This window comes from Geotrypetes seraphini, chromosome 3, assembly GCF_902459505.1.
Source record: "Geotrypetes seraphini chromosome 3, aGeoSer1.1, whole genome shotgun sequence".
Taxonomy (NCBI): domain Eukaryota; kingdom Metazoa; phylum Chordata; class Amphibia; order Gymnophiona; family Dermophiidae; genus Geotrypetes; species Geotrypetes seraphini.
The window spans coordinates 256433501-256458768 of record NC_047086.1 but is presented as its reverse complement, the minus strand read 5'-3'; positions in this window follow the sequence as shown (position 1 = coordinate 256458768).

The following is a 25268-nucleotide window of genomic DNA, read 5'->3' as shown; positions in this document are numbered from 1 at the left end:
GGAGCAGGGCTCCCACGCCGGCCCGATCTGGCTGGTCTTTGTATGTGAGGTGTGCTGGTCTTTGTATGTGAGGTGTGCTGGGTCGTTTTTAAAGATGGTGTCCTCCGGCTGGATCGGGGGGGGCGGAGCAGGGCTCCCACGCCGGCCCGATCTGGCTGGTCTTTGTATGTGAGGTGCGTTGGGTCGTTTTTAAAGAATGTGTCCTCCGGCTGGATCGGGGGGAGGGGGGGGGCAGAGCAGGGCTCCAACGCCGGCCCGAAGGAAGATTTCAAAGATGATTGACAGCATTCTGTAAGTAACTTGCAGGTTCAGATGCATAACCCTAGCACTCAGGACTACTACACACATCTACAAGGAAGAAGATTATCAAGGTAAGAACCTAATCTTTCTTTAGTTCCAATTAGTGTCAATGATTGTTGTTAATTGGCAATTATCATCACTGATTGGCTTGTTAACTAATTAAGTTGCAGGAACAAATTGGATTACGCACAGATTTGCACATGCAACTTTAGTTGCACTATATATAATCTGGGGGACTGTATGGACCCGATTCTATACATGACAGCTAGTGATGCCCAACTTGTACATGCTGCTCTGCATGGATGTCAATCAACCACACTACACCAATTATAGAATCACATCTAGTTGCACCTAAGTCAACCACCTGTATTCTCCGCCCATAATCCTGCCTACTTTTCAGGTAGGCATTGTTAGGCAACAGAAGTTGCCTTAACTTAGGTGTCACTAGGCATCATGCAGTATTCCATGCAAAACCTAAATTAGTTAATTTTTAATGTATTTTTAATCATTTTTAATTGCATGGTCAATTACCATGCCATTAAAGCCAATTAAAAATAATTTAGATTTGTGTGGAACTAACCCCCTCTTTTACAAAGCCATGCTAGTGTTTTTAGCACCAGCCACCATGGTAACAGCTCCAACACTCATAGAATTCTTATGAGCATCTGAGCTGTTACTGCCAAGGCAGCACTAAAAACACTAGCATGGCTTTATAAAGGAGGGGGTAAGTTAGGTGTTACTAGGCATCCTCAATATAGCTGCCCTATGGTACATAGCTTACTTAGGCACACATTATAGAGTCAGGCCCTATGGGGCTCATAATCGAAATCTAAATATGTATAAAAACCTGTCCAAGTTGGCACTTGGATGATCTAAAAGACAGGTTGTCCATATGACGATAATCAAAATGGCTTTTTAGACATATCCAGAGACTTTTTAGGCCTCTGAATCCCACTGTGCGCCCAGAGCTGAAAGGGATGTTTTTGGAGGAGTAGTTAGGGCGGGATGTGGGCTGACCTAGACTTAGTTGTCCTGCAGGGATAATCGAAGGTTTGATGAGACTGCCTAGATCAGTGGTCGGCAAACCGCGGCTCGCGAGCCGCATGCGGACTTTAGCCACTTGAGTGCGGCTTGCGGCTCAGCAAGCTAGAGCAGGGGTGCCCAATCTACATCCCTTCCCTGTAAAGAGGACGCTGAAGCGCTGGGCCGACCAAACTTTGCCACCCGACGTCAATTTTGACGTCGGAGAGGAAGTTCTGGGCCAGCCAATCGCTGCCTGGCTGGTCTGGAACTTCCTCTCCGACGTTAGAATTGATGTCGGGTGGGGAAGGTTGATTAGCCTGGCACTTCAGCATCCTCTTTATGGAGAAGGGAAGCAGGGAGAGCTCAGAACTCGGCAGCAGCCTGTTCCCTGATGGCTGCGGTGGCGATGGCAGCCTATTCCCCGATGGTGGTGGCAGCCTGTTCCCTGGTGGCGGTAGCAGCCTGTTCCCCAATGGGTTGACGTAGCCGTCATAGCACAAGCGGGCACGGGGTATGGCTCTCAAAAGAAATCTTAATCGTTGTACTGCTGATCTTTGGCTCTATTGACTAATGAGTTTGCCTACCACTGGCATAGATGAAACTTATACATTGTGAGTTAGACCACTGTTCTTCAACCGCTGGTCCGTGGACCAGTGTCGGTCCGCAGGAAATTTCTGCCAGTCTGCGCAGGGCCGGCAAGATTGACTAACTTCAATTTCCTGCCGGTCTGTGCAGGGCCGGCAAGATCGCGTTATTTTCATCTGGTTCGTGCTGGGCCGGAGAGATCATGGGGAGCCTCCGACAGTGGCTTTCTCCCCTCTTTGCAGCTCTCCTTTACTTACCAGCACAGCGATTCATGAAGGCAGCCTTGGGGCTTTTGCTGAGTCGTGGCTGCCTCTGATGATGCAACTTCCTCTTTCCTCAGAGGCGGCGCGACCCAACAAAGGACCCAAGGCTGCCTTCCTGAATCGCTGCTCTGGGATGTAAGGAGAGCTGCTGGGAGGGAAGAAAGCTACTATTGGAGTCTGGGAAGCTGCTGGGCAAGGGAAAAATGGGACAGTTGCTACTGGAGAGGGAGAAGGAGAGATGCTGCTGGGAGGGGAGGAGGGAAAGGAATCAGGGAAGCTGCTGTGCAAAGGAAAAAAAGGAACAGCAGCTACTGGACCTGGAAGGAAGGAGAAGGAGAGATGCTGCTAAGAGAGGAGGAGGGAAAGGAGTCTGGGAAGCTTCTGGGCAAGGGAAAAAAATGGACAGCTGCTACTAGACCTGGAGGGAAGGAGAAGGAGAGATACTGCTGGGAGGGGAGGAAGGGAAGAGAGTAACTGCTGGACAGGAGGAGGAGGGAAGGGGGAGGGAAAAAAGGAAGGAAACAGCTGGCAGGAAGATAAGAGGAGGGGAAGGAGAGAGAAAAGCATGAAAAAGTAGAGAGATTGATGATGGGAAGGGGTCAGCAGAAAAATAAGCAGAGAGGGACAACAATGGTAGATCTGGTGTAGGAGAGATAAAAATAAAGAGAGAAGTGAAGCTGGAATGAATCATGTAAAAAGGAGAGAGGGGGGCACAGGCTAGATGGAAAGGGGAGAGAGGCATAGAAAGAAGACAGATACCATATGGAAGGGGGAGAGGACAGACAGTGGATGAAAGGGATAGATGCTGGATTGAAGAGACAGAGAGGGCAGACGCTGGAAGAGAGTGAAAACAAGATGAAAGCAGAAACCAGAGACGACAAAAGGTAGAAAAAAATAATTTTATTTCTATTTTGTGATTAGAATATATCAGATTTGAAATATATATCCTGCTAGAGCTGGTGTTAGACATAACTGGGGACTGCAAAGCCCAGGAAGTGCTTCTTTAGCTTCCAACTGGCTTAGGGCGCTCTCTGACCAGGGAGCAGTTGCCCTAATTGCACTCCCCTAAAACTATTCCTGTCATGTGTGACTTCAGTATTCTGTTAGCATGATATTTCTATGTAGCATTCTGTAATAATTTGGCTTATTCAGTTTTCTTGATAGTAGAGGGGATATATGTGAAGGGGAGGGGATACAGGGGTTTTGTTGATCCTTGCTCTGTATTATTTGTATTTATAAAATGACAATTGTACAGAATATTGTTTCTTTTTATACTTTAATAAAATGTATTCAATATAAAATCATAACTGAGGCTTGTGTGGATGGGATCAGATGATTTGTGGGGACTGAGCTCGCAGAGATGGGGTGGAAAAGGGGTTTTTTAATTTTAGTCCTAGTAGTTTGCCGGTCCACAAAATAATTATTTTATTTCTGCCAGTCCACAGGTGTAAAAAGGTTGAAAAACACTGAGTTAGACGATGTAAACACATGTATAAGGGACCAAAATGTGTCCAAAGTGACCAGAGAACTACTGCAGGGACAAAGTAAAGACCGCCTACTCACAAACCCCATGTTCACTGACGCTGCCACCCCCCCATAAATTTTAGAATAAAAACGTACATACCTGCCTCTGGAACATTAGCACTTGACATAGGAAAGCCTAGTAGAGCTGCTCAGAGTTGGCTTAAGTAGTCTGGGGGTGGGCTAATGAACCATAGGGAGGAGGTTCCAGGCCCATAAGCCACTCTAACCACTGCATTCATGGTGGAACATGTGAGTCCCCCAACACTTCCCCTAAAAGCCTACTCTACTGGCATATAGGTGGCACCTGCAGCCATAAGGGTTGAAAGAGACCTGGGAGTGATAGTAGCCACAACACTGAAGGCGTCGGCGCAGTGCGCCACAGCCTCAAGGAAAGCAAACAAAATGTTGGGTATTATTAAAAAGGGTATCACGACCAGGTCGAAGGAAGTCATCCTGCCACTGTATCGTGCAATGGTGCGGCTGCATCTGGAATACTATGTCCAGTACTGGTCGCTGTACCTCAAGAAGGACATGGCAGTACTTGAGGGAATCCAGAGAAGAGCAACTAAGCTGATAAAGGGTATGGAAAATCTCTCATATACTGACAGATTGAAACAGTTAGGACTGTTCTCCCTGGAGAAGCGGAGACTTAGGGGAGACATGATCCTGAAAGGCATAGAGAAAGTAGACAGGGACAGATTTTTCAAACTAAGGGGAACCACAAGTATAAGGGGGCACTCGGAGAAATTGAAAGGGGACATGTTTAGAACAAACGCTAGGAAGTTCTTTTTCACCCAGAGGGTGGTGGATACATGGAATGTGCTTCCAGAAGCTGTGGTAGACAGGAGCACTGTACAGGGCTTCAAGGAAGGTTTGGATAGGTTCCTAGAGGACAAAGAGATTGAGGGGTATAGATAAGTGTAGAGATGGGTTATAGGGATAGGAGTAGAGGTAAGTTATAGGAATAGGAGTAGAGATAGGTTATAGAGCTAGTCAGGGACCACTGCTCAGGCAAAAGGACCTGATGGGCCGCCGCGGGAGTGGACCGCTGGGTGAGATGGACCTCTGGTCTGCCTCAGTGGAGGCAACTTCTTATGTTCTTATGTTCTTAGGGTTATAGATAGGTGGGTTGGGGGGGGGGGCTCACCATGACCTGTAAGGAAGTTGTGGTGAGATATTTATGTGGCACCCTTTTTATGAAGTTCACATCAGTGCCCTGTAAGGTGCCCCACTTCTCTGGGTGGCCTATCCATCACAATGCTGGCTCCTCCCACATCCAAAAGGTCTTGTTCTGGGCATTTGGGACTTGGACAAATTTTTTGTCGAGAAAATGGCATAAAGATGTAGTGGCGATCTAAATGATCAAATGCATGGCCAATTTTTTAAAAAAAACTTATTTGGATGTACTTTGAGAATGGACATTTTGCTGCTCCCGACTTTGGACTTAGACGTTTCTTTTGATTATGCCCCTCTATGTGCCTACTGTCTGGACTGAGTAGGCTTGTTCTTGAAGCTAGGGAATTTGCATTTATGCAAATATTTATAAAAAAGATACTGGTATGCACATAAATTAGTCCAGGTCTTTTGTGTTTGCAAAAGATCAAGTGTAAATTAAGCATATAGATCCAATTATAAATGCACCCACACAATTAGGTCCCTAGAACAACCTATAAATCTGGATCACTGCACAGACCCCTGTAGTTTTACTACTAACCTATAGTACTTTGAATGAATTTGAAAAACTATCCTCCTTTGACATTCACCAATTTGCCAAAGAACAGTGCAGGTGCATAGATGGTGTACAGTGTCAACATTTTCTGTACTATTCGCATTAGTAGATCCTTTGTTCAGATGTACTTAAATATGCCCATGTGACAAGAGTCCTGAACAAAACAATTTTCAACATTATTAAAATTCAACCTTTCTAAAATGTAATCTCATAACAAAAATGAAAATCTCACCATATCAGTACTGTACTTTTATTAAACCAATGGATGGTAAGAAATGCATCTGCTCAGTTTAATAAACAGAAAGTAATCTGCCAAGGAGGCAAGCCAATGTCTTAGATTAAAATATTGATTTATTACATCCTAGCAAAGAAAGTTCAATATTAAATCATTCATGTGAACACAAGCATGCAGTACATCATAAAATGACAGAGCAGCTTTTGTAACCTATGGAACATCACAGGTTATGGCATCAATCATAGTTTATTGTTTTAGCCTTTGCTTTAACTAAAATACAATTAACCAGGAAGAGCCCAAAACATCAGTCACTATTCCAAAATGGCTAAAAATCAGTTCAAATGCAGAAACTTTATTATCATTTCTAAGGTTGCAAATGTTCACTGGAAGCTCTATAAGGGATTAATAATTAGAAATTATACATATCTAAAGAGGCAATCCATTATCTTTGTAACTTGAGTAAAGGAGAAATGTTTCATCCCAATTCCTCATTTCAGCGATTCTAGTTTTCCATAGAAAAGCTACACAGAAAATAATATGCAACTCTGGATACATGGAATATATGAGAAATTCTACAGTTACAAGTATGGGTGCCTAATCCAAGATCCAGAAGGTGCGGATGACTCTCCTGAAAATGATCCATATCCACAGGCATGTCAAACGGGCATCATTGACGAAGCAGTTCTACATGTTCAGACCTATCCATGTGCTGACAGAATTTACAACAGCACAGATGTAATGTCAAAAAATGTTATTTCGAACTTGACAGATTATTAATTACCAGCTCAAAATGAAATTGTATATGACCATTTGACAGGAACAGTAAATACAGTATACTATTTAAATGGAAAAAATAGAGATGCAGGTTTTCACTTTCAAATGGCAATTGCCAACTGGAGAAAATACCAGTTTACTAAAATTATCAGAGCCTCTTTCAGGTCATTGGGTAAAACTACAAATTTTAAAATGAATCTGTGTTCACCGATATACATAGATGTTCTCAGATGACATAAAAATAGCAAATGTTAACTGTCTATTTCTTAATGGTCAGGCACCCAAGAATTTAACATGGTAACAGTAAATATCGAAAATGTTGTGTAATCGTGGCACCAAGGTACACCCCCTCACCTCCTCTTCAAACCCAGCATACACCCAAAAAGAGGGAGAAAAAGCCTGAGACTAAAGTAGCAGTATAGTCAAAATCAAAACTGCTTTTGATACTTTCACTGGCAAAAAAACTCCCTCACAAAACAGCTCAGGTTTAGAAAGGAGCAAAGTCACCCAGAGGCACGTTCAAGGATTTAGCTAACAAAAGATGACTTGAGTTCCAACGCTGTCACGTTTTCTCCAATCTTCCCAACAAGCGACCTTGTTTCACCAATGGGGGCTGGTCTCAGCATGGTTGCACTTTTTAAGGCTGTATTGTTTGTTTCCCTGATGAGCCAAACATTATATGTTGTACGTCCTCGTATAATTTGTTAATACAACAGTAAATATCCACAAAGTACACCAAGTGGAGCCAGTCCTTGGACCTAGGATTTTAGAATACAAAATACTTTATTTCAAACTGTGAAAAGTAACCAAACACTGAAACCTAGACCCGACACAGGTTTTTCAGCTGACTACCAAAAGGTGCTTTGGGTGTTATGTAATTCACACACAGTCCAGGGACCTTTTGCAGCGTCTGCAAGAAAGACAGAACCCTGAGGAAGGCTTATATTGCCGAAACACAGCCCGTGTTAGGTCTAGGTTCCAGTGCTTGTTTGGTTACTTTTCATAGTTTGAAATAAAGTATTTTATATTCTAAACTCCTGTGTCCAAGGACTGGCTCCATTTGGTGCACTTTGTGGACGTTGCTGCTTCTTTTGTGGAAGCCTGGTCTTTTTGTTTCTGACTTTGGGATTACTGCTTTTTGAAGTGTGCCCTTCAGCAGCTTTGTGGATTTAACATAGTAAATATCTGCAGATGAAGACCTGCACAGTCCATCCAGTCTGCTCACCAAGACAGCCAGAGTTGAATTTGGTACACTACACAGGTTTCACTTTATAATACTTAAACACTGATATACCTGTCATTTTCGATAGTCTGAGCTTGGACGTTTTGGGAAAGATGTCCAGAAATCCAGTAGAGAAAATGTCAATTTTTAAAACCACAAGACTTCTCTCAGTTTTTTGGGAAAATGATGAGATTTTGGGGCCAAAAAAATGGCCCAAAAATGAGGGTCTCATCCTAAATTCGTGTCATCACCCAAACCCTTCACAGATTTGATGCAGGCCTCTGGTAGGCTGAGACAGGAGGGATCACCCCGTCCCAGCCGATACTAACAATTCTTTTACCCCCCACGTACTTCTTCTCGCATCCCTGGTGGTCCAGCGGTGTATGGGCAGGAGTGAACTTTCCGCACTCCTGCTCTGCACTGCGCTCCTCCTCACCCTATGATCTTGCAGCAAGCGACCAGCCCTGCACCACTCGCTGAATGGCTGCCACCAGTTCTCATGGGACTCTTGAGGACTGGCAGCAGCCATTCAGCGAGTGGTGCAAGGCTGGGCTGGAGCTTGAGAAGCCCGCTCCTTCATGCTGGTGCACTGCTGGTTGGGGTGGAGAGGGAGGGGCATAGGGCAGGAGCGCGGAAATTTCACATTTTCCTATACACTGGTGGACCACCAGGGATTTGAGAAGAGGTACATGGGGGTAAAAAGTTGTTAGTATCAGCTGGGATGGGAGACCACCAGAGGGGGAAGAGGGTACAGGGCAGGAAGGTGGGACATTGTAAGAGCCTGGCAGGGAAGGGGGACAGGGTGCAAAGCCTGATAAGTAGTGAGGGGGTTTGGGTTCAGAGCTTGGAATGGAGGTGGGCTGGCTGTATAGCCTGGTAGGGCAGGGAGGGAAGTGAGATGGGTGCAGAGCGTGGTAGGGAAGGGGGCTGAGTTCAAAACCTTGCAGGGCAGGGAGGGAATGGGGCTGGGGGCAGAGCCTGGCAGGGAAGGGTATGAGGGAGGGGACACTGGGTGCAGATCCTGGCAGGGTTTGGCACTTGAATGTTAAGCCCCCATCTTATATTCGAGTCAACTATTTTTCCTCCTTTTTGGAGGGAAAAGTGGTGGTCTCAACTTATATTCAGATCGACTTATATTCAAGTATATACGGTGTCTAGATATTTTGGCCCTTAGTGTGTCTATCATTTGAGGCCATTTTTGAATATAAAAATATCCAAATGAAAAATTTATAAAAACAAGTTATTAGGACATTCAAGCAGCCAGCATTTTTAACAAACTAGCCATACAGACAGCTGAGCAAAGCAGATGGACATTGTAGGACAGGGGTGGGCAAACTATTTGATTCATGGGCCACAACGGGTTCTTAAATTTGACAGAGGGGCTGGACCAAGAGCAGATGGATGGAGTGTTTGTGTGAACTAATATAAATTAAATGTAAACGTCATAACAAAAATGTTTTGATCTTTAAAAAGTAACAAAGCATTAAAACATAAAGCTTATTGTACAAAATGAATGTACATGATCATCTGTCCCTTCCTCTCCTTCACACCAATTCTTCCTCTTTCCTCTCTCCCCCACATGTGCATCTTTCATCCCTCTGCAGAATCTCTCTATCCCTCCATCCTTCCCATCCCCATGTGCAGCAGAACCCTTGCCCAGCTTCTTTCCTTCCCTCCCTCTATCCCATTCCTCGTGCAGCAGAACCCTTGCCCAGCTTCCATTCTTCACTCCCTCCTTCCCATTCCTCGTGCAGAAGAACCCTTGAGCACCTGCCCCCACCAAGCATTTGAACCCCTGCTAACCATCCATCCTTCCCTCCCATCCAAACCCCGCCGACGGCAAGCCCTACATACCTCCCTCCAGAGCAGCGTCGGGCATCAGTTTAAATAGGCTGCTTTGCGGCCTTCTCTCGTTGGGGCCTTACTGATGACATCATCAATGATGTGGCAGAGAGAATTCCCCGACAAGAGAAGGCCATGAAGCAGCCTGTTTAGAGTGCTGCCGGCCTGATGCTGCTCTTGGGGGAGGTATGTAGGGCTCATGGTAGGCGGTATTTGGATGGTTGGCGGGCCGGATTTAAAAACTAAACGGGCCAGATATGGCCCGCGGGCCATAGTTTGCCCATGTCTGCTCTAGGAGGTACTGCAGTGAACGTCACATTACAAAGTGCCAGGCACACAAGTTACTATAACCTGCTTAAATTATATGATGAGCCATCCAAAACCCACCCAAAACTTACTGTACCCACCTGTACACCACCACAATAGCCCTTATGCCTGCAGGTGTCATCCTTATGTAGATATGTAGGTTTTGGGTGAGTTTTGGAGGGCCCACCATATAGTATATACAGGTTATAGTAACATATTCCTGGGATTTTTTAATGTGAAATTCACGCATTACCCCTTAGAGTGCCCTTCTGATCTGCTGAGCGGTTTCTGTGTGGCCACCTGAAGCTGTAATATAGGCTGCAATGTACTGTTTCTTATACATCTTTGGGAGAGGGAGTTGGTGATTATTGGTGGAGTAAAGAGGGCTTAGATGCCTTAATCCCTCTAGTGGGCATTTGGTCAGTTTGGGCACCTTTTTGACCCTTATTCATTTTTGAAAAACATCTATATGACACTTATTCATTTTTTAAAACATCTAAATGGTGTCCTGGACATTTTGTTAAAAGTTTAATCTTCCCTACAGAACATACAAATCCTAAGCTCGCCCAAACATGCCCCCTTAAGATGCCTCTAACATTCCCTCTTAAGATTTAGATGCTCTGCAGACAAACCCCTGGATTATCTAACCAGCACCCATGTTGGTGACTGTCTTAAAAGCAGCCTTCGATCGCATGTCAATCACGAGGCAGCACCTGTTAGAGAATTGAGCCTGAATGGGGAGCAACCTGGTTAAAAGAGGGAGGAACTGTGCTTAGCACCTGTTGAGAAAAGCAATCGCTAGGCACAGCTCCTCCTCTCAAACCTCCTGTCAAAATGTAAAAAGCTTTCTTCTGCTTGTCATTGCTGCTTTCACTGCTGGCTAAGCTGAAGTAGCAGGGTAATCTTCAATCAGCTGAATCAGCAGGACTTTCCGAAGCCTCTGACTTCAGGGCTTCCCCTGTGCTCATATGTTTGGGGCTTCCCTTGCAGGCTTATCAGATGAGCTGACAGGGGAAGCCCCGAAGCTGACAGCTTCAGTAAGTCCTGCTGGCTTAGCTGATCGGAGATTCCCCTGCAATCAGCTTAGCTGGCAGGGAAAGCAGCAGCGGCGGGCAGAAGCCCCGTCAACTGGTAAGAGGGATGCCCACTCCCTCCTGCCTGAATGCCCCCCCCCCCACCTTGGTCTCCCTATGACACCCTCCATACCTAGGGTTGCCATATTTTCTTGCAAAACCCTGGACACATGATCCCATCCCATTCTGCCTCTAGCCCCACCCAGTTCTGCCTTCAGCCCCAACCCCATGCAGCCTCCTCTCTTCCCCAACAAGCTCTAGGCCTGGAGCATGAGGTCAGAGCTCGTTGGGGCTTTTCAAAACCCAGACAAACTGCTGGGTTTTGGAAACTCTGTCCAAGAACTCAGACAGTCCTTTAAAAGAGTGAGCATCCCTCTTTCCAATCTTCCAGTAAAGGTATGAAGGGTGTTGGGGGGGCATCATTCAGGCAGGAGGAAGTGGGCATCCCTCCTGCCGATTTCAGGTATGCGAGGGTATCAGGGGATCATTCATAAAGGAGGGAGTGGGCATCCCTCCTGCCAATTTGGGGTATGGGGAGCATCCCTTCTGACAATTGGGGGTGGAGATCTTCTGCCCACCGCTGCTGCTGCCTTCATTGCCGGCTGAGCTGATCATGGCAGGGAAATCCCAGATCAGCTGAGCCAGCAGAACTCCCCAAAGCCCTGGTTTCAGGGAGTCCTGCCAGCTGAGTTGATAAGAGATTCCTCTGCCATGCTGGCAGGCTGTGGAGTATTGACTGGATCCCCCAGCAAAGATATGTGCCAGAAATGTAGGCCAGGGTTTTCCAGGCTTACATTTCTGGCATCTATCTTTCGCCTAGTTTTAAGAAATTGTTGAAGACACACCTTTTCTGTAAGATGAAATATGGGACTTGATTTATAGTTTTTTTTGATGCAAGGCGCTGGTAGCCTCTTTGTAATTTTAGGAGTTTTTACATTATTAGTATTATGTTATATTGATGTTTGGTGTGTTGTATTGTATGTGATTCTGTTTGTGTATGTACTTTACTGTGATCCGCCTTGGGAAAGGCGGGTTTAAATAAAGAAATACAAATACATAGGCGCTTTTGACCAGCTAATACTATTTCCAGTGTTGGCCATGCCTACTTTGTCATTCGACAGCCTAAAGCGCCTATGTAGGCATGATTCCAGTGCCTTTTATTTAAGTGCCAATAGGTGCCTCAACCTTGCCATTTCTAATGGTGTTTTTCAATTAATTTAGGTGTCATTAGGGTGCCTACTGACACCTAAGTTTAGGCACCAGTTTTAAAATTTTCCCCAAAATGACTACGAGGGGGTGCTGAAAGGTTCTCAGCCCAACCAAGAAGAGAATGACGTGGATATGGTTCAATCAATGATCTGAAACAATGCCAAAACATGGAATTTTGGTTCTGCAAATTGGCATTTAATGAAATAAGATAACATTCTTTTCGGCTACAATGGCAAAATATTGCTCATAATTTAGGAAGTTAGTTGGTTCGGCTGAGAACATTTCAGCACCCCGTCATAGAAAAACATCTAGAAAGTCAGTTCTGTAAATGGCCACTTGGACGTTTTTGACTAGTAAGACGTCCAAGTGCCAGTTTATGCCATCTTTTGTATGTCTATTTTCTTTCTTTTTTTTTTTTTTAAAGAGCCTCCTAATCTCTAACTTTCTCTGCCAATTCTGGGGCACGGGCAGTAGAAGCTTGTCTATCATTGTTCCTACTTCCTAACTACAGGAATTTGGAATATGATTAGCATTTTGAGCCTTTACGCTACACATCTATTTAAGATATAACTAAATTGCTTAGAACTGAATAAATCAGTCACACATTCCCCTGCCCCTGTCCCCCTTTACCACAACCATCAATTTAGTGCAAAAGATCAATATATAGTGAGAAGGTTCCCAGATCATAATCTTTTACTCACAATTTTAACTGTCCATTTCCACTTGAAATAATAAGAGCACTAAAAGCATTTGCTTTAAAATTATGACAATATGATATGTACAGTGCATTGTAAAAAGTCTTTCACTTTCAGCTGTGTAAAATGCAGTTCAAGATGTAATAAAGTTTTCTTGTTCATATGGGTTTGTTTCACCAATTTATACAACAGATGGTAGAATTTCAATGTGAATAAACAATTGTGTATTATTTGAGTACATATGGAACAGCAGTTTAGAATGGAAGAATAGGTTGGTACGTCGCTGGTGGTACATATAGCCTATTCTAAAATATCTGAGAAATAGACATCCTTGTTTTGGTTATATCCATTTTACAAACTGAAATATCCAAACAATGAATGGGGCAAAGCAAAGGACATGAACACCATTGTGGCAGCATAGGAGTGACTATGTTATAAAATGACACCAATTTTTTTAAAAAAAAATTTTAAGATTTATTTTATATATATATATATATATTTTAAATCTTTATTGATTTTCAAACTTTGATAGTGCAATACAATTGGTAAATCATAAATACTGCATAGAATGCACTAATAACTATACAATTATTATATTAAACAATCATTTACTTCCATCCTCATCTTAATTATTAATACAATAATACATATGATGGGATTTCAATATTATAATTAAATAATTTAGCTCCTCAACATACATTTCCCTCCCCCCACCCACCCACCCACACTGATCACACATAATTGGAAGAACCATGACAGGATTAATTATACTTTTTGGTGGATAAATGTGTATACCACGTATAAGTATGAAAGAATGATGGTGGAACGTTTGGGGACTAGTAAGTCCTTTAATGATGTATGGAGTCCATTGACTGCTTTTGTTGCATTACAGTATGGGTCATATTTCTTCCCTTTTCATTAGATTCTTTACACATTATTTTTATATTGATTTAATTGTGGATTGTACATCACATGGAAGACTATCAAAGGTGCTATTGGCAAGTTTCCATGTTATAAAATGGACACAAAGCTGCCCTCGTGGCACAGTAGCCTAATGTTTAGAGAAGTGGGCTATGAACTATGAAATCCCACTGCAGCTTCTTATAATCTCTGGTAAATCATTTAACTCCCCCTTGCCTCAGATAAAAACTAGGGGCCCTATTACTAAAGTGCACACTAAAGAGCCCTTTTACCATGCAGCAGTAAACACTAATGTGAGCTTATTATAGGGTTACGAACAAAAGGAAAGAACTGCAGGAATGGTGTACAAAATGCCAAGTCTTTAATCAACAAACATAGATATAATCTTATGAATACTTGCAGTATTCTTAATTTTAATGCTCGAGAATTCACATTTTGGTCCCAAGTACACAACTCATTTTCAAGAATAGATTATTTTTTAGTATCAAACCATTTAATTCATCAGGTTCTAAAAGCTAATATAGATCCTATTATTATTACAGACCACGCTGGTATTTGGCTCAATTATCAATTCACTAAAGAAGACTCTCAGATACCTGTCTGGAGATTCAATAATGCACTGTTTGCTGACTCAAAATTCCTTGAGGAAATCCAAATAAAAATAAATGAGTTTTTTCAGATTTATACCTCTGATGAGATATCTTTGGAAACTCTATGGGATGCATTTAAGGCAACTTTAAGAGAGCAGATTATTCAGCTCATGTTAGGAAGTTACTTAGGGCTCCTTTTATCAAGGTGCGCTACGGGGGTTAGCGTGTTGGACATTTCATCACGCGTTAACCCCTGCGGCAAGCCAAAATACTAACACCTCGTCAATGGAGGCATTAGCGACTAGCGTGGCAGGCGGTTTAACGTGTGGTATTCCACGTGTTAAACCCCACCGCACCTTGATAAAAGGACCCCTTAGACTTGAGTTTTCAAATTTAGAAGAGATCATTTCTGATTTAGAATCAAAATTGGCTTTACAATGGAATCAAGTAACTTTAAATGCCCTGCTGAATGCTAAATACAAATATAATTCTATAAGCTCACAATTGGCTAGGAACGATTTTTTTTTTCAGCAAGGGGTGCATTATGGAAGTTCAAATAAAGCGGGGAAGAGTGTTAGAAAATTATCTCAAAGCTAGGAAGCATAGAGAAAAGATTGCAGCCATTAAAAACGAAAAGGGCAAGATTCATACACATATATCTGATGCTTTATCCCAATTTCTGAAATATTATAAAGCTCTGTACTCTTCTGAGCTAAATCCAAACAATGGGGCTGAAGTAGGGGAATTCCTACACTCGATTCTTGGGCCCAAAGTTCCAGAGCATATAAAGGAATCTCTTGATGCATCTATATCTTTTTCTGAGCTCCAATCAGCATCTTAGAGCAGGATCCGTTCCGGGTAGTGATGGAGTTTTTCAAATCCTTTCAAAATATATTGCTATCTCATCTTTTTCAATTATATCAATTATAATTAGCGAAAGGTCAGATATCAGGTACAATGGCAAAGGCTCTTACAATTGTTTTACCAAAACTAAATAAAGACCCTATGTTGGTAATGAATTACAGGCCAATCTCTTTAATTAATGTGGATGGAAAAATCTTGGTTAAACTATTGGCTCTGAGGTTGGCTAAGGCTCTCCCTGATATTATTGGAATGCACCAAATGGGTTTCATTGCTCAAAGACATTCTGCAAATAATACTAGATTGGAACTTCATATCCTCAATTTGGCAAAAGCTATAGATCAGTGTTCTTCAACCTTTTTACACCTATGGACTGGCGGAAATAAAATAATTATTTTGTGGACCGGCAAACTAATAAGATTAAAATTTTAAAAACCCCATTGCCGCCCCCATCCCCGCAAGCTCGGTCCCATTAACCATCTGATCCCATCCGCACAAGCCTCAAATAGTTATGATTTTATATTGAACATATTTTATTAAAGTATAAAAAGAAACAATATTCTGTACAATTGTCATTTTATAAATATAAATAATACAGGGCAAGGATCAACAAAACCCTCGTCTCCCCTCCCCTTCACATATATCCCCTCAGAGAGAGCCATAAGCCAGCTCGAAGCTAAAGACGCACTGCCTGGGCTTTGCACTCCCCAGTTATGTCTAACATCAGCTGTAGCAGGATACATATTTTAAATCTGATATATTCTAATCACAAGATAGAAATAAAATTATTTTTTTCTACCTTTTGTCATCTCTGGTTTCTGCTTTCATCTTCTTTTCACTCTCTTCCATCCAGCGTCTGCCCTCTGTCTCTTCAATCCAGCATCTGCCTCTTCCATCCACTGTCTGCCCTCTACCCCTCCCCCTTCCATATGGTAACTGCGTTCTTTCTATGCCCCTCTCTCCTACACCAGATCTAGCATCTTTGTCCCTCTTTCCTTATTTTTCATCTGATCCCCCTTCCCAGCATCAATCTCTTTCTACTTTGTCATTCCTCTGTCTCTCCCCTTTCCCTCATCTGATCTCTCCATTCCATCCTGACTCCTTTCCCTCCTCTAATCTCCCTGCCAGCTGTTTCCTTCCAATGTTCCTCCTCCCCTGTCCAGCAGTACCTTCTCCCTTTCTTCCTCCCCTTATCCAACAATAATTCTCATCCCTTCCCCTTCTCCCCTGTCAGCAGTAGCCCCTTCCCCTCCCTTGTCCAGGAGTACCCCTTCTCCCTTTCCTCCTCCTCTTATCCAACAGTAATTCTCATCCCTTTCCCTTCTCCCCTGTCAGCAGTAGCCCTTTCCCCTCCCTTGTCCAGGAGCACCCCTACTCCCTTCCCTCCTTCCCTCTCCAGCAAATGTTTCCTCTATGTAGGCTAGCAGCAGCTCTGTGTGCTTTTAACTTCGGCACACAGCTGCCCCTAAGCAGTATTTTAGCCGCGGTTTCATGAGGCAGCCTCGGGGCCTTTGGTAGGCCGGCCCGCTTTGATGATGCGATGTGGGCCGGCCTATCAAAGGCCCCGAGGCTGCCTCATGAAACCGTGGCTAAAATACTGCTTAGGGGCAACTGTGTGCCGAAGTTAAAAGCACACAGACCTGCCGCTGCTTTTCTGGGGATGCGGAGACATACGCGGCAGGAGTAGGAGGTGGAAGGCAGGAGTGTCGGCATAGTGACGGCAACAGGAAGTTGCACGTCAGCTGACGCCAGCACTTTTTGCTGTGGCTGGGGACCCGAATCCTTCGTGGACCGGCAACATTTTTTTGCGGACCGCCACCGGTCCGCGGACCAGCGGTTGAAGAACTGTGCTATAGATGACACGGCCTTCTCTGTATCTCTGGATGCAGAGAAGGCCTTTGATCGAGTAGAATGGATGTTCATGTATCAAGCAATGAAATGGTTCGGGATAGGCTCTGGATTTATTCAAATGATTCAAGCCTTTATATTAACAATACATTTTCAGAGCAATTAGTTTTAAAGAGGGGAGTTCGGCAGGGATGTCCCTTATCTCCTCTGCTTTCTGACATTGTTTTGGAACTATTATTGTTAGCTATTCAGCAGGCAGAGGAGATACAGGGAATTCCATATGCAGGTCGAAATTATAGTTTCAACCTAAGCAGATGATATATTGCTCCATTTAATAAATCCTGAACTAACCATCCCTCATTTATTACAATTTTCTGGATACAAGATAAATTGGAGTAAATCAGAGGTTCTTCCATTGAATGTTCATTGTGTAAAGGGAATACTTGACCCATTTCTGTTCCTTTGGAAGGAAGAGGTTATAAAATACTTGGGTATAATGATTCAAAGGACACTGGAAGTTACAATGATGGTAAATGAAAGATCCTTATTGTTGAAGGTCAAAGCAATGTGTGAGCAATGGAGTCCATTACATCTTTCATGGTGGGGGAGAGTCCAGACAATCAAAATGATGATTTTGCCTGTAGTTTGTTACCAAATGAATATGTTACCAATTTATTTTCAGTTATCTTTTTTTTGTTGTTGTTAAATCTTTATTCATTTTAAAACCAGCACAAAGTGCAACATATTATCAATCAATTAACACAATAGACAGCACTCAATTCCTTCAAATGATACAATAAATACATAACCCCCTCCCCATCCCCACCCACCCTTCCTAAAAAGTGTAAAAACACTTAATATAATGCAAATGATCAAGATAAACAATCTTGCAATCAAATAATAAATTAATTACATACCCCCCCCTCCCACCCACCCATCTTGGATCAAAGGGCAAAACTAATAATCAATTCTTACAAAATTTTGTTAATAGGTCCCAAATTTCCTTGAACTTCTTAGAATGTCCCAAATGCATTGAACTCATAAGTTCAAACTTATAAGTTTGGCACAATGTTTCCCACCAAAAGCTATAGTTTAACCTGTCCCAATTTTCCCAATTCTTCATAATAAGCAACTCCTGTCATGATGAGAAATAATTTATTGTTATGTGAAGTTATTGGACTCTTGGGCATTAATAACGTACCAAACAGCACTACATCATATGTCAATGCCAATGGAATTCAGTTATCTTTTTACAAGAAATTAAATGGAATTATTTCAGATTTTCTTTGGCTTGGTAAAACTCCCAGAATAGCTTTAGCATCTCTGCAAAACTCTCAGTCCTTGGGATAAATTTTCCAAATTTTTATAGATATCATCAGGCTTTTATTTTGTGTCAGGGTATGTATTGGATCCTTCCTGAACTCATGGAGAATTTACCTCATTGGCTTATTCTTGAAAGTCATCTCATGGCCCCACTCCATCTTAAGTATGTATTGAGTATCAAGCTTCCCAAAATTTATAAAAATAATATGATTTTTCATTCAACTTGGAAAATGTTAAAATTTTTACATCATTTAACGCCAATCCCTATAAAGAAAACAAAATGTCAATTCCTGTGGCTGAATCCTAAAATAATGATAGGGATATCAAAGATTCTATGGAAACAATGGTTACAGGCAGATATTCAAACATTAGAGGATGTAATTATGGGCGATAAATTGGCTTCTTTACTTCAACTACAACAATCATTTATTATTTCAAAAACTTAAGGTTATAAATGGTTGCAATTAAAACAAAGTAGTGCAAAATAACTCCACTTAAATGAAGCTGAGAGTCTGCTCAAATGGAAGAAAAGCCTCAGGTTTTATCAGCAGAGCTCAAGCTCAAACCACCACCTCCATATCATTGACTAAAAAACTTCCATAGAATGACAACTCGCTATTGAGGATTAAAATAATTGAGGACTGAGATTTTTGCAACTGAAACCACTTTGAGTGTTTAAAGCAGTCTGTTAAATTGCCAAAGTTTCATGGCACTAAGCCGTTTCTTCAGGGCTATTGTGACCTTGCTTGGATTTTCACAGAGTGACAGTCACTGGTGAGATAATACACGTCCAGGGTGGATAGGTGGGAAGGGGGTGGGAAGATATTTTTAATTTTGAGTGCAAATTTTTGGATAAGTAGAAGGGGGGATGATATATGTATTTGTCATGGAATATAATTCTGATTGAATTTAAGTGCTGTTAAAGTGTAAGATGACTGTATAATATGTTGCACTTATTTTTGGCTTTAAAATGAATAAAGATTTACAAAAAAAAAAGAATTTTAAAGAAATTTGGAGTCCATTGGATTCATTTGTTAAATACCTTAAAGATTTGTAATTTACCTACTAGATTCAATCCCATCAGTATTGGTTTCCACACACATCCAAGATGGGAGGGAGGGAGGTGGGGAGGAGGGTTGGGTAAATTTGATTCAGTAATTAGAAAGTATGTAAGTGCTGTTAATTGAATTCTTGAATGTTTAAATGTTGCACTTTTTATATGCTTAATAAAATCAATAAAGAATTTGAAGACCCCCCCCCCCCCCCCGAAAAAAAAAAACCCCAAACAAACATAGATATAAGCATAAAACAGTATCCAAAGTATGGTCCAAGAAGATGATGAACCGGGACCTGACACGGTCTGTGCTTCAAAGAAACACTTCTTCCTCAGGGGTCCTAAAAAGTATCACATACTAGGATACCATATAGATAACAACTGGAAATGGCGGTTGTGTAGACAGCTAAGCGAGCTGGGTAGTAAAACCTGGGTGTCTCAATCCGTCCTCCTTTTTTTGGAGCCATATGGTAACTTTAGCTTATTACCGCTTAAAATCTGCAGCTGCGGGGTGCACTGAGGTGCCATGTGCTAATTTCAGACTCGGTGAAGCCAAGCATACACTAAAAATATAAGTTTTTTATTTTTAGCTTCGGGGCATGTTTGGGGGCAGAGAGTAGGCATTGGTGCACACTGACTGATTAGCACAAGATTAGCATCATTTGCATGTTCAGAAACACTATGGGCTAGATTCTTAAAATTTACAGTGCCTTTAATAATGGTCACTAAACTGGCTCCTGCCGGTTTAGCAAGGCAGTAATTTACCGGCTGATTATCAGAACGGTTCACCATGGTCTTTTCTAAGCTTCCTAGCAGCCTCTGACTCTGCCATGCAAATGTATTCTGAGGTCATTAATATTAAAGTAGTAGTAAAATGGACTCATTAATATTTAAATGAGCACTCCAGGCATGGCACTGGCTTTTCATGACTAAAATTTACAGGCTGGTTTGGATGTGCTGGTACTGTGAAAAGTGCATCTTAGGCATGTGTTTCTGGCTGTGTGGCTCATGATATAAATATAAATTCACATAAAATTATAGTAGTATAATAATAATAATAATAACTTTAATAATAACATTATTCTTCTATACCGCCACAATCTTGCGACTTCTAGGCGGTTTACAGTCAAGAGAGCTGGACATTCAGCGAATTACAATATGCAGATAGTCAGAGGAAATACAGAGAGCAGATACTTTAAGAAAGCACGGATATAGAAATACAATTTGTTGAGCAAGAGTATAAGATATACAGTTTGGTAGGTAATGTCCGAGAGGACCTGTTTGGAATAAGCTGCACATTTCAAAAAAATACAGCGAAAAATTACGATATGATAAAGATAACAGTTTATATGTATCACTGTACCGTGAAATTCAAGTGGGCTAAGGAAGGGAGAGGGGATAAGGGTTGGAGGTCGGGGGGACCGTTATTGGGGAGAGAGAGGGGAGAGCGAGACAATTGTTTAGGTAATTGTTTTGGTGAAAATAAATCTCAAAAGTATGCATCTCAGGTGCATGTATTAAAAGTGTGTCTTATGCGTACTTGTTGAAGGCCGATGCTTGCACCTCCTCTTCTGGAGGATCCTTGCAATATAATGCTGAGAAAGTGGTGGCATACATTGCACTCCAATAAGGCACACCCACAATATGCATGCTTATGGCATAGCTTTTCCCAGCACATTCACACATTTATGCCTATGAACTTGGACTATTCTGCACATGTGCCGACCACTATCACCAGTAACTCATCTCATATAAATTTGGTGACCCTCTGTGAACATCTGTGAATCTCATTTGCATGCATGGTTCTTTGAGAATGACTTGTCTTTTTTAAATCGATACATTTATGGCCATGATAGCGGCCCATCAGATTTTATAGGCAATGTTAGAGAATCTGGCCCTATGTTATATAGAGCCATATTTGATGCCCTATTGTGTAATGTGTAAATTAGCTAAAGATGTGACATTTTACAATGCAGTTAAGCTTGTTGTGTTTACTATGCTTTAAATTTATGACACATCTTGCTTTGCCATGTACTTTTATAAATGACCCCTCAAAATGGAAGTTACTGCATACAAGCCCCCGGTAACAGAAGAGTAACCTCACTCCCACTCTTGTGTGTTGATCTGAAGATCAATAGGCAACCCATAGTCCCTACCTCCCTTCTCCTCCCTCCCTCCTTTCCTCTCTCCAGCCAGCTCCACTCAGGCTCCTTTCATCTTTCTTTTTCCCACTCCTCTCCACACAGCCAAACCCAGAACTAAGAGAAAGCAAGCCTTTGAGCAAGAGATTGGCCCACTGCTTCCTTCTGAGAATTCACAACAGAGCTGTGCAGTAAAGTGCACATGTGCTAGGCAAGAGGCGGAAAAAAATAACTTTCTAATGTTCAACAGTGCAAATATAATTTGCACGTTGTTAGTGTTGAGCATTAGGAAGTTATTTTTCTGTGATGTTCTTTACAGATCTGCAGTTCTGAGCATCAGACTGCAAGAAACAAAGATCCTATTTTTTATTTCCTAATCCTAAATCAATCCTTGTTTAGTTGTGGTGAGGAGTTTGCCTGACACCTGAATACTTCCTTGTCCCCTTATGTAATTCAGATACTTCATCACACATATTTTTATCCTTCAACTTAGCTAATTATCATTAAAGTATACAGAAATACCAGTTAGTGTATCCTTCTTTCATAGCTTAACCAGCAAATTGCATGTTATTCCTTGTTGTCATCTTTGCCTTAACTCCTCATTAATGTTTCAATTTGAAGATTATTACTTCACATTACTGCATCTAGCAGAGCAGACCATCAGTGACAATGCTTCTTTTCTCTTCCAATCAGTGTACTTTAACCAGATAATTATTCTTCTGTTTCTCATTAGTAATTGGTTAAAATGTAGATCATTAATATTTTTTGTTTCCCTGCCAAAATATTTCAGTATCGGTAATCAGTTACTCATATCATACATGAACAAAGTTTTGACATAAATTGAATGAGCTATCTACTATTGAACAAATAGGATGCAGTTTGGGGTTCTTTTACATACACTTATAACCAACAGTTTAGAATCAGGAACTCTTCCGCAACTTTGGAAAACTTCTATTTATCCTTTCATTAAGGATCAGAAAATTAGTGCATCTGAAGAATTCAACTACCGCCCAATAGCAAAAATTCAATTTCTAACGAAATTAACCGAAAAAATAGTTTTCAATCAGATTTCAGAATTTGTTGAATCTACTAACATTCTTCACCCACATCAGATGGGCTTTAGGATAAACCATTCCACTGAGCATTCATTATTAGAGATGATAACTACTCTAATTTACCATCTACCTCTAGACCAGTGGTTCCCAACCCTGTCCTGGAGGAACACCAGGCCAATTGGGTTTTCAGGCTAGCCCTAATGAATATGCATGAAGCAAATTTGCATGCCTATCACTTCCATCATATGCAAATCTCTCTCATGCATATTCATTAGGGCTAGCCTGAAAACTCGATTGGCCTGGTGGTCCTCCAGGACAGGGTTGGGAATCACTGCTCTAGAGAACTGCTATGTTTACCAGGAGTCAGATTTCCCTTCTCCTTTTTTAAAGGAACAGCAAGCATTTCAGGAACAAGTCTCCTGCCAGGATTTCAAGGCTCTATACAAGAGTGCAAGCTTTCCTGCCAGATTTTCCTAGTCTCATCCTGGCTATTCCAGAGATGGTCATCGCCTGAAAGTTCCAGGGCACTGACCTGGTCAGCTCTTCTGCACTGGGGCTGAACTTTACACTTTTCCTAGGAACAAAATCGCTGCAGGCAGTAGGTTTGTTACAATATGAATAGCAAAGCTAATTTACCACCATTCATGTGTAATCAGATTTACATTGATTGCACCATTATAGTTAGTGATATTATTCAAACCTCAAAAAACATGTTATGCCTTTCAACTTAATGCCAACTTTGTTCCGGTATATCCAGAACCACAGGTATTTGACTAGGTGACTCTTTTAAAACTAGAGTGTGTTTCTCAGTCCCAAAGTTCCAATAAAATACAAAAAATGTATATATGTGTGCACACAAAAATAAAGTTAAAAAAAACAACCCTGTTTTCACCAGTATCATCACTTTCTTGCGCTGGATACTGCTGAGTTGTTATCCCATCACCTGTCTGAAACCAGCAGCTCCTTTGAAGATCTGGATCTTTGCTACTATCCTATCTGTAAACAAACAAAAGTAAAGAAAACCCTAACCTTCCTGGATGAATGCAGACTAAAGTCAGTGTCTTCTTTGTCTAAGGCCATGTATTTCTAACATGTATAAAAGAACAGATATTTCTTTTATCTCTAAGCTGACTGTCCCAGAACCCTGCCCCCCCCCCAAAAAAAAAAAGAAAGTTTGTGATATGAAATTAGCTCACAGTTTCAATACACACATTAATACAATGTCTGAGCTACCTCAGCTTTATCTAAATATCCAAATATCTTTGATTCAGAAATAATGAAACTCTGTAATTACCTTATAGTCTCACAGCTTTCTCACACAGAGCATGATAGTGCTATATATCAGGAATACTGACTGGAAACAGCTCTGCACTAGAGAATGGCACGGGGACAAATTTTACCCTGTCCCTGTGTGAACTGATTTTCCCATCCTGTCCCTGCGAGTTCTTTTCTTGTTCCGGTCCCATTCCTGCAAGCTCTGTCCTCATCTGCACAAGCCTCAAACAGTTTAAACTGATAAGTGTTTGAGGCTTGTGCAGTTAAGGCAGAGCCTACAAGAATGGGGCAGGGACAAGAACAATGACAAAACTCACAGGGACGGGATGGGGAAATTGAGTTCCTGTGGGGACTGGGACAAATTTGTCCCCATATCATTCTCTACTCTGCATCACAGAACTTCCAATTTCATGTATTGTCTTAAATTCTCTGCTCTCCTGTAGCTTAAAGTAAAGGTCCATGGGCTCTTAATGATACAGTTGCAGAATCTCTGTCCCTCATCTCTCTGCACTTCTTGCAGCTCATAGGCTCTGTGCATGGGCACAGCCCTCAGCACTTCCTCACCAATTTCTATGCTTTAAATTTATTTTTATTTTTCTTCTTCCTGTTACACCATACCTCTGCACCTTCATCTGCTCATCGACAGTTATGCTTCCCCAATTTTCTATACAGCAGCTCATTGTCTCATTACCCTGTTTCTAGGAAAACTATTTTCTGTTTCTGAAAAGTCATTTTTCCCTATAAAGGATCCTTAACTACCAAAATTGTTGTCCTCTGCACATAACCCTCTTTCTCTTTTTACAGACTATTTGAGCACCTCCTGCAATACAAGCTGAGGCAGCTGTACCTGCTGTGTCCCTTCCAGAGGCAGCATCAGCAATACTCAGCCCCCAACCCCACCCCAACAGAGATAACAACAACAGTTTCTGGTTCTAGTCAGCAGTCTGTAGTTTATTTACTTTCCTCTCTTTATATTTCTGCCTGAAGAAGCTCTTTTCCTTTTCTGTCCCAGGTGAAGGGGATGATGTCTAGTGATAGCACTCCAGCTGGAAGTTTTGCTTCATTTTGGGGACTGTCAGTTACCCTTGGCTGACCCAGAGGCAGCCAATGCACCATCCACTGCTGTTCTGGGAGGAGTTGTGACTTCTTCTCTAGGGTGCAGTAGATGCTATGACTGCTGTGCTGGAATAGGTAGGGTAGCTCACAGGCAGTGGAACGCTGTTTGGTTTGAGGGGGGGGGGTCCAGGAGCTCCACCTCAGCTTCAGCAGAATTCTGAGACACGGCTTGTCACCAGCTCCCGACTCCACCCCCTACCTCTTCCTGGCTTTATACTTTAAATCTTTGAGGCAGCCACCATGCAGCATCAACGAGCAGGCCTGCCCCTGGAAGTAGAATGAAGGGTTCTGGGGCAGGCCTACT